The 9,526-nt window shown below is 46.9% G+C and overlaps 1 long non-coding RNA gene across 1 annotated transcript; it reads right to left on the reverse strand.

Annotated features, from left to right (window-relative positions):
- Window positions 1-920: 920 nt before the first annotated feature.
- LOC120754374 (uncharacterized) lies at window positions 921-9,526 on the reverse strand. Its single transcript, XR_005701405.1, has 3 exons — window positions 9,466-9,526; window positions 3,997-4,041; window positions 921-1,054 (listed from the first exon to the last, which is right to left on the reverse strand). It is a non-coding gene; the product is annotated as an uncharacterized LOC120754374 (long non-coding RNA).

Below are 9,526 nucleotides of genomic sequence, written 5' to 3' on the forward strand. Positions count from 1 at the left end.
TCCGGCACGAATCAGGCAGGATTGTCTCCGGCCGCGAAACTCCAAGTCCTGAAATCCTGAACACGCTGACACGAAGCGAGCCCTTGCCTCTGCGACCCCTTGCAAGCCAAGACTGGCCCCTCCGAGGAAAGAAAACCCAGAGGTCAGTGTAACACACCCCGGCCCACCCAGCCCCATTTTCCCAGAGCGCCAAGAGCGCCCGAAAGCAGGGAGAGACCCAGCAGTCCCGAACGGGGCCAGATCTCGTTTAGACCGGGCCTGAGGGGCCGGAGCGTCTGATGGCCGCTAGCAGGACGCGTTTAAAGCGTTTATTGGCATTGTGGCAATACAGTGCACGGTCAAAAACAATTCAAGAAGTTACAGGCTTGCTCACGGCAGCCCTTCCCGCCTAACCCGAAAAAGAAGCTCCAGTTATGCATGAAATTACTCCAGGAATTAAATAATGTTTGACATTCAAGTAGGATTTTAGTTTATGTAGTAATGTCTCTCCGGCTTCTCAACGGCCTTTCCCGTCCTATCCCATACCCTGGGGCAGAACTTGTTCCCTACGATGAGTCGAAGATTATCGAAGAGCCTGACGTAACCTAGGACACCTGCCTGGAAGATTTGGGGACAGATTATTTTATAAAGTACTGTCCCTCGAGTCGGCCGGGATCCACGTTTCACAGCCGCATCTCGGAGCGCTCCGACGGTGCCTCTGCCTCCCATCAGGGCTCTAGCTCATTTTACAAGCGCAGCTTCTCCTTCTCCCGTGGAGACGATGAACGCAAGTTAACATTACAGCCACTAACTTCTCCGACCTCTCCCTCCCAATCCTCACTGACCCACTCCCCAGGATCTCCTCCCCCACCTCACCTTCAGACCCCCTCCCCCCATTTTTCTTTATGGTTCTAGCGAACAAAAAACGGCATTTGATGCCAGCACACTGTCTGTCCTGGGCTGCTTGTGCATCATGATTTCGCAGACCTCATTCATCACGGATCCTTCTCCCGGACAGTTCCCACTTTGGCTGTCAGGCTTTTCTTGTCACGTCACCTTCTTCCTCCACAGATACCTAATCAGGGAGAGAACACATCCCAGGCACATCCAAGGCAGAAAAGTCCGCCCACCCCCACCTTCCCGTGCTCCCTGCGACCGCCCTTCAGACCCCATGGCTTGGGTTTCCCAGGGCTCAAGAAATACAGGAATAGAGAAAAGGGCTCAGCTCTGCTGGACCTGGTGCTAACGCAGCTTCCTCAAGCTAAGGGCACCGATTCAGTGATGAGTTTCCCCAAGCATGACACGACAGCACCAAAAACTTTCTGACCGGACAGTTCCCATTAGCTCCTGCCAAAACACTTGCAATGCTGGAGGACGATGCTGCTGAGATAGCTAACGGCGTCTGAAGGTAGGAAATGCTGAAGGTCTGGTTAGCAGAGAGTGGAAAAGGCAGATATGGAGGAGAGTTTTTCAAGAGCTCCTAATGAAGTCCCACTAAATCACTATTTTTCTCAAAAGAAAAGTAAAGGTATGAGGGCACCTATTTAACCCCTTTATTAGTGTTTTTAAAAGCATGAAAGAAGGTACAATCTTTAAGAGAGTTCTCCTGACTTAAGTGATGACTCACCGCACGGTTAGTAGTTTTTCAAACTATCGGCTAGCACAAGATGTGTATGAAAGCATTATAAAAAACCAAAACAAACAAAAAAATTAAACAAAACAAAACAAAAAAGCGCCAAAGCAAAACCAACTAAACAAAAAGGAGCTGCGGGCCCAAACTCCTGTGAGTCATCGTGTTTAATAACTAACTAGGTTCAACTCTGTGTGTCTACGTGCGTTTGTATTTTCGTTGTCAAAGAATAAGTGTGTATGTTCTTCACATGTTAGATTTGCAATTTCGTGTTCATTTCGACATTCTCTAACGCCCCATCCCACAGAGGTGTCTAAAAGCACCTACAGATTATCTCCCATCTCTCTACTACTCTAATGTGACACACCTACTTACATTTTAGGGGTAAATAATTTGAGACAGATTTACAGTTCAACCCTCTCAGCAGACAGGAGGAGAGGTCTGCGTGGAATATAAATTCAAGAATGTAATTCTTTCTCAAACAAATAATCTGTTCCCTTTCAAATATAATTAATGTTTTGATAGTGCATTTCTTGTGAGAGAGAGATACAAAAACAGAGGCAACCTCTTGGATTCCTGTTTGTATATTTTCAACAGGAATTTGCAGTACCTATCTTGTGAATGTGACAGATAGAGTGTTTTGAACACTTAGAATTTTATTTATTAGCAGAACTACAGCAGGAAACTGATAGGTCCTTACTACACACCATGCCCATTTAATACACGGTTTGTTGCAAAGGAAATTGCAGTTGCAGGAGGAAGGCATTAGTCTATCAGGGGAATGAGAAATGTTCCCTAGTTCTCAGGGTGCGGGCTTCTGTCCCGTTGTGCTCCGGAGGCATATGTCCTTGTGCTTTGTCTTTCGTTCTCCTCTCTCTTTCCTCCGTGGGACTGAGCCTATGTCCCTTTTCTTCTCACGCAGGGAGCTAAGGAAAACGGTGGGAACATTTTGGTTTTGAGTCTCCAGCGTTCACGCTGGTCCGGGCAATGATGTTTTTTCAAATCATATCGTCTGAACAAAGCCATGTTTGAAAATGCCCAGAACATTCGTCAGATGCTTGTTAAATACTGTTACATGATTGTATGGTTCATTAGTTATAGATCTGCTACCTAATCCAGCAGGGCTGAACTGTCTTTTTTCCCCTTCTTCCCCTTTCTCCCTCTCTTTACTTCTTTCTCTCTTTGCTTTCTATCGCCGGTTTCAGAGGAAGGTATACAGAGATGATTCTGCCACACTTGGGAATACGAAATTCATTGATATCTGTTCTCAATGCCTACATCGTTTCTAAAGGACAACATGAAACTGTCTTTGTGAGGAGAATAATAATAATAATAAAAAAACAAACAAACAAACAAAAAAAACCAACCACAAACCACACAAAAAAATCACCACACAACAAAACACAACACCCAAATAACCATCCCCCGCCCCCCAAAGGAAAAAAAAAAAAAAAAAAATCAAAACCAGAGCAAAACCAAAACCCGAACACCTATCCCCAAACCAAACCCAAAAACTACCTTTTAACTCAAAATGCTATGAATGGTGGAAATCAGTTTGAGCCCAAAGCCATATGGACACTCCTATCTAGTTCATGAAAGGCGGTATTTGACTTCCACATGTATCAAAAGTAAATTTCACATTCATGCCACTGCATTGGAACCCCATTATGTCTATAGCCTAGTAATACATCTTGTCATATCGTTCATTTTCCAATGTCATATTATTTTTGAAAAATCGAGTATTAATCGGAAGAGCAGAGAAACTTTAAAAAGCATTGGTTTCCAGCTGGGGTTGCCTTCCCTCACCTCACTTTGCTGAAGCCAGTACTTTCAAAAAAAGGGAGGACACATCTGAAAATGACTCTTCATAGAGAGTGCCAGACCTGCAGTCTGAAAGTCTTTAGCAACAATAAACATTGGAAATATTCGTTATTACTAACCTTGAAAAAAAAAAATCACTGGGCTTAGAAGAGTGGTATTTGCATTTACAAAATAGTGCAAGGAAGGCCCTCTAGTTGTACAGGAAACACACATGGCTATTCCAATGTCAGGCTAAAAAAAAACCAAAAAGCAAAACACACACACACACCACACCCCCCCCAAAAAAAAACCCAACAACAACAGCACCAAAACCCCAAATAACAAAAAACACCTCAATTTTCCCTCAGAATTTATAATCTCTAGATAGATTATTACAGACCCATAGAGTGTTATCTCCCTGCACAAGGGTAGTATAACTTGGATTTGGTGTGTACAATATTGTAACACCCTTTAAATTTTATCGTTTGGATTGTCTGGTTTTACCTTTTCTAGAAACTCCTAAAATGTCTTGTAAACACCTGAATACTATGACAGAGATAACCTTAGTTCAATACAAAGTTACCAACCTCAGTCATTGAGATCCAATTAATTCGATGTTTGCCTCCAGTGATCTGTGAAAAAAAAAAAAAAAAAAAAAAAAAAAAAAGAAAACCACATACGGAGGGGGGAGGCGACGGACACACAAAAAAGGAAAATATTTACCGCATAGATCTGATAATATCTAGGAAAATGTCAACTACACACTTTTTAACTATCGCTTTAAAAATAACAAAGAATAATAAAAATAGCTTTGGTACCTCTGATGTGCAACTGGTCTTTTTTCGCCGAAGGCGAAACATTAGGAACGATCGCACTTACGTTCAGAAAATATTGTTATTTTTCTTAATGGGGAAAATTGGACTCCCGCGACTTAGATCTGTGGTTTTTAGAACTGGGATGGAAATTGGACTGACACCACTTTGCACTTTAACAATCGGATTTCGTCAGGGTACAAGTTGTTTGTTTAACCCGACAGCTCCGTGCACCCCGTCGCACGCTTTTACACACTCATTAAAACGATTATTCACGACCTGTCGAGTGTTTTCTCGTTCATTCACAGGAAAGACTTAGCGCTCTAAGATTCAAGAGCATACGGTCAGCTATACCGCTGGCCGAGGGGAGAGATTACTTATCTCTGTGATCATCTGATGCGAGGCTGTCTTATCTCTACAGGTTGTAAAGCAGTGGTTCCTGGAGGTTAAAAAAAAGGAGGAAAAAATCCACGCCCCACCCCCCCCCGGCACCGAAATCTGCCGAAAGCAAAAGACGAGAGGGATAAGTGAAGAAGGCTTCAACACTTGCTCAGCACCGCGCGGGTCCTGTTGCCGCTCCCCAGCCCGCGGCTCAGGCCCCCGCCGCGCCGCTCCCCGGGCAAGCGGCGGCCGGGGCGGCGGGGGCTGCGCCCCGCGGGGCAGCGCGGCCGGCGTGGGGCCTGCGGAGCCGGCCTTCCCTCCCTGCACCTGGCTCTCGCACCGGCCCCGCCAGCTATCCCTGCTCCCCAGCTCGCTCCCCGCCGCCGAGGTGCCTGTGTCGGCACAGTCGGAGCCGTGCGAGGAAGGTATCGATAAAGCGGAGCCCTTCCCGGAACGGCTGCGAAAGAAAATGCGGGCGTCGGCAAGAAGAGTGGGTTAAAAAAATAGATCAAAAAATCAGCCTTCTGGGGTCCTGAGAGGGGATGGCTGGAAGATAGATCTTTCAGCGGAGAGGCTGGGGCGATTCCTTTTGGACCGATTAAACCGTTAAGCCAAAAAAGCAACACAAAATACCGCCTGCTTCGAGCACTCTGATATTTGGATGCCGATCCCTCTGTTTAGTTTTGTTTTCTTTGGTAGGCTCTTTTCTTTTAATATATCGATTCCTGATTTCGATATTCAGATTACCTCCTTAGATTCCATCTATGAGGAAACCCCAGGGGCCACTCTGTTGCTGGGAAGGTGTTTTACACTTACAAAGGAAGCTAAGGGCCCGGAAGGCGAAGCACACATCAACTCCTGTTCAACATCTGGGGATCCAGAAACATATTTTTCATTTGGAAAATATCTGAACATAATGCCCTTTTATTTAAATGAACCGACCCCGAATGCAACAAGGGATTTTAATCTGAAACGGTTTCCTAATTGCTCGAAAGGCAAGCACGTATAAGTAATTTGTTAAACTTATTGGATTGCAATAATCCACTATCAGGTTAGCTAAGAATGGTTCTGTCAAGTATGTTTCCCAGTCTAAGCTCTTTCTTTCAAACCAATCTGGTATAATAATTAGCAGACAAAGAACCCGAAATATGTAAGCAAATACCTAAAGATCTGCATAAATAAACATACTAATCAATAGCAAGCTACTCAACACTTGTCTTATTGATGAAGAGAAAATCGATTTTGCTGTTCCAACCTGCAATCAGAGATCTGTATTTAATTATTAGTACTTTTACCTTCACTGAATTGGTAATAAAAATAGAGGTAATAAGTCCTACCCTTCCTCCTAAATACAAATGATAGTGATGACATTACTAAAGGCAACTTACGCTTCCCAACAAAACAAACAGCTTTGCTCAAACAGAATAAACAAGCAAGCAAGGAAAGAACTGCCTTTTCTGATGAATGCTAGATGACACCTTCACAGTCAGGAAAGATCGGACAAATGTGTACATGCATATACACACACGTGTATATGTATAGCTATAGAAAGATAAATATAGAGGGAAAAGTTCATTGATGAAACAACAATGCCATTTTAATTTGCAGGATTCTCGTCTGTTTTCTCATAAACCCATAGGAGTGTGTGTATACTGTATGCTAATAAAAATACCCTTGCCATTTTGTACCACTGTGAGTGTGGTACAAAATCCAGACTGCATTTAGAATCCTCTAGATGCACCCGCCATCAGAAGTGCAGCTCAGAAATCTAAAAGGAGATTTACTTATCACAAGCGTGCTGTGAAGTTAGCTATAAGCCACAGCATTAGATATAGGAATGATTATGTGATGTGCTTAACCATGCTCCGCCATAGACCTCCCTAATAATCTGTCCCAGCTCTGTTTTGTTCGGAGTCTAGTGAAAAGTCTAATCGGAGCCATCATCCCCATTAGAAAACATATTGGTGTGGGGATAAAAGTGTGTTTGGGCATGCAAGCACCATAAAAAGGTTTGAAGCGCAACTTATAGTATAGGTGGCTGCAACTTAGAGTATAGATCGCCAGAGTATAGATCGCCAAGATTTTTGATTCAAAAGAACAGTTTGGCAGTTCGGTAAACAGGGAATATTACATGTATTTATTTTATAAAAGCATTGCATCCTTATGGGACATGCTATGATTCACAATGAGATTATGCTTTTTCTTTTTTTTTTTTTTTTTAATGATAATACAACTTTTTTTCCTTTCTCTCTTTTTTTTTTTTTTTCTTTTTTCTTTTTTTCTTTTTTTTTTTTTTTCTTTTTTCTTTTTTTCTTTTCCCTAGTTATGTTCTGAGACTGAGAAAGGGTTCCTCTTTTTTACTCTATAGCCAGGCTTCGGTCAGGTTTTTGGCAGGTACGTGTCTCCTTTTGGATGTAATTACTTCGCAGACTAGCTAATATTAAATACTTGAGATAATTTCTAAGTAAAAACAAGCAAGGTGGGGGTGTGGGGTCGAGAGGCGACGGAGAGGGGTTCTCTTCCTTCCACTAGCGAACCGTGCAGGGCAAACACTTAGCTTGGAGGGCCTCCAAGCTAATGGGGTTCTCGGCGAGGTCTCCCCCGTGGGCCGGCCGCTGCAAACCTTGTTCCTCCGGCACTTTCAAGGGAGCGCCCTGAAGGGGAAGAGCTCCTTTCACGTGTTTCTACTTTCCTGTAAAAGATGCCCCTGCGAAATTCTCCACCTCGGGGGGGGGGGGGGGGGGGGAAGAAAAAAAAAGAAAAAAAAAAAATCAAACCAAGAGAGCCCAGGCTTCGTGCCGCCTTTGTAGTTTGAAATTCAGGCTCCCTGGTCAGGCGGCTCCGGGCGAGGAGAGGTTTCACCTCTCGGGCTTAGGTTAAGCAGTTCTTTGCAGCTAGCTTTACAGCGATGCTTTACTCACCTTAGGGTAGGGTGACAATGGCAGGCTTTTCTCAGACCCCCTCTCGGTTAGTCTTTCCTCTCAAATCACGGATAACCCCAAATACACTCGGAGGACTCCCTAGAGATAATTCTTTGAAATGGACTTTGCATTCATTTCCCCGACTGAGAGCAGCAAATCCGCTTGCTTTCAGCCTAATTCGCTAGCTTGATACTGTATTCTGTTACACGGTATTGAAGACGAGGAGGAGGGGAGGTTGCTGGTAGTTGCTTTGGTTATTTGTTTATTTTGGCTGTTTAATTATTTTTTTGTTTTTCAAGTTTTCCCAGGTTTGTTTTGCTCCGGTGGAGCGAGAGGTGAGTTTAGCAATCCCACTACTGGATCGGAGCATCTCGGACTGTATCTCGGGAAGAGGACTTCAAACGCCTTTCTCTAGGGCAGCATCTGTCTGCTGGTAGCTAGAAGAACGCAACGCTAAGTCTGCGCGGACAAGGACACTTCAGGTCTCTCCTTCTTTCTGAGGGGAGGGAGGAGGCGCGGACTCGGGCCCTGCGAGCACAAACGCGGCCTGCCAGCCGCCGTGGTGGGGCCGGGCGGGGTTGCCGTGGCGCGGGAGAGGCGCCGAGCGGTGTGGCGTGCGCGGCGCGGCCGGTGCCCGCGGCCCGGCGGGGCGGCTCTCCCGCGGGCCGAGAGCGCCCCCAGCCCGCGGAAGGCGCAGCGCCGCCGCCGCCGCCGCGCCGGGCCCCGCCGCGCCCCGCGGACACGCGTGTGCGGGCACGGCAGCTCGCTTGCGCCGGGAAGGCGCCGGGGGCTGGCGGCGCCGGTCCTCGCCGTGCCGAAGAAACGCCGGTACGGACGCCGCTCTCCGCAGCGCGGGGCGTGCGCGGCTCCGCCGGCGCCCGGCGGCACCCACGGGGCCGTCCCCGGAGGGGTTTGCGCCGGGCGCGCAACGCGCCGGCGGGTCCGTCACGAGTCACCGCCGGCGTGTGCTGCGCGTGTGCGAGCGCTCGTCTCCCTGCACCGGGGTGGGTGTCTGCGATGCGAAAGAGACAGGCGCTCGGTACCGCTACCCCCTGCGCTGAGGCGTCCCAAGCACAGCGTCACGGGAAACTCAACTTGCTGTATATTAAAAACATTAATTATTTTCGTGAGGTCAGAAATGGCAGGAGCAGAGGGGTCGAAGTCATCCGCCGGCTGGGCCGCCAGCCGCGGTTCTTCCCCTCCGCCACATCAGGACAGCGAAAGGAGAACAAGTCGGTCCGCGGAGGGCCCCATTCCGGGTCCTGCCCACGCACCAGCGCGCCTGCCCCCACCCGCAAGGATGAGCACACTGAGCACATCAGTTCTAGCCATCCTTTAAACTTCCGCCCCTGTTCCGAGATTTTGGCACGTATGCAGAACCCAGTCATGGAATTTGGGGAGCGGGAAGACAAAGGAAGAGTGCCTGGAGCTCTCTCATGGACATGAACGTTGTCCGTGATCCCTTTTAAGGACGCATTTTTTCCACTGGAACACTCAAAGCAAAACCCAGCTCAGTACGGCTCTTTGCAAGGTCTCTTTCCTCGATCTCCCCAAATTTTCGGCATTCAGTTTTTTCCTGGAAATTTAGGGATATTACCATTCTTTACACAATCCTGAGAGGTGCGATAAGCCTGTAGCTTTTTCTCAAATTACAAGCTCAGAATTTTTAGAAATAATTCATTACAGAAACAACCCATACCCGCCATGCTAAAATCGTCGTTCATATAGCAGAGATGGATAGAGGGCATTTCCCCCCGACATGAGTGGTGGAGGGGAATTTTGCCTAGCCCCCGTAATATTTCCGTGCTGTGACCGAAAAGGCAGAGCACGCTCAGGGATCTGCGAGAATGGCGCTCTCACCCATTCCGGTACCAGCGGACAAAAATCGCGCGTGAAGTTACTTGATTTATGAGTGTAAAAGAGGAGTAAAATCCGCACTCACCCGGTGCCGTCGGAGGACTCCTATCCCCAAGTGGCATCGTGCGCTTTTCTTGCAGGTAGAG

This window comes from Hirundo rustica, chromosome 6 (assembly GCF_015227805.2).
Source record: "Hirundo rustica isolate bHirRus1 chromosome 6, bHirRus1.pri.v3, whole genome shotgun sequence".
Classification (NCBI taxonomy): Eukaryota; Metazoa; Chordata; class Aves; order Passeriformes; family Hirundinidae; genus Hirundo; species Hirundo rustica.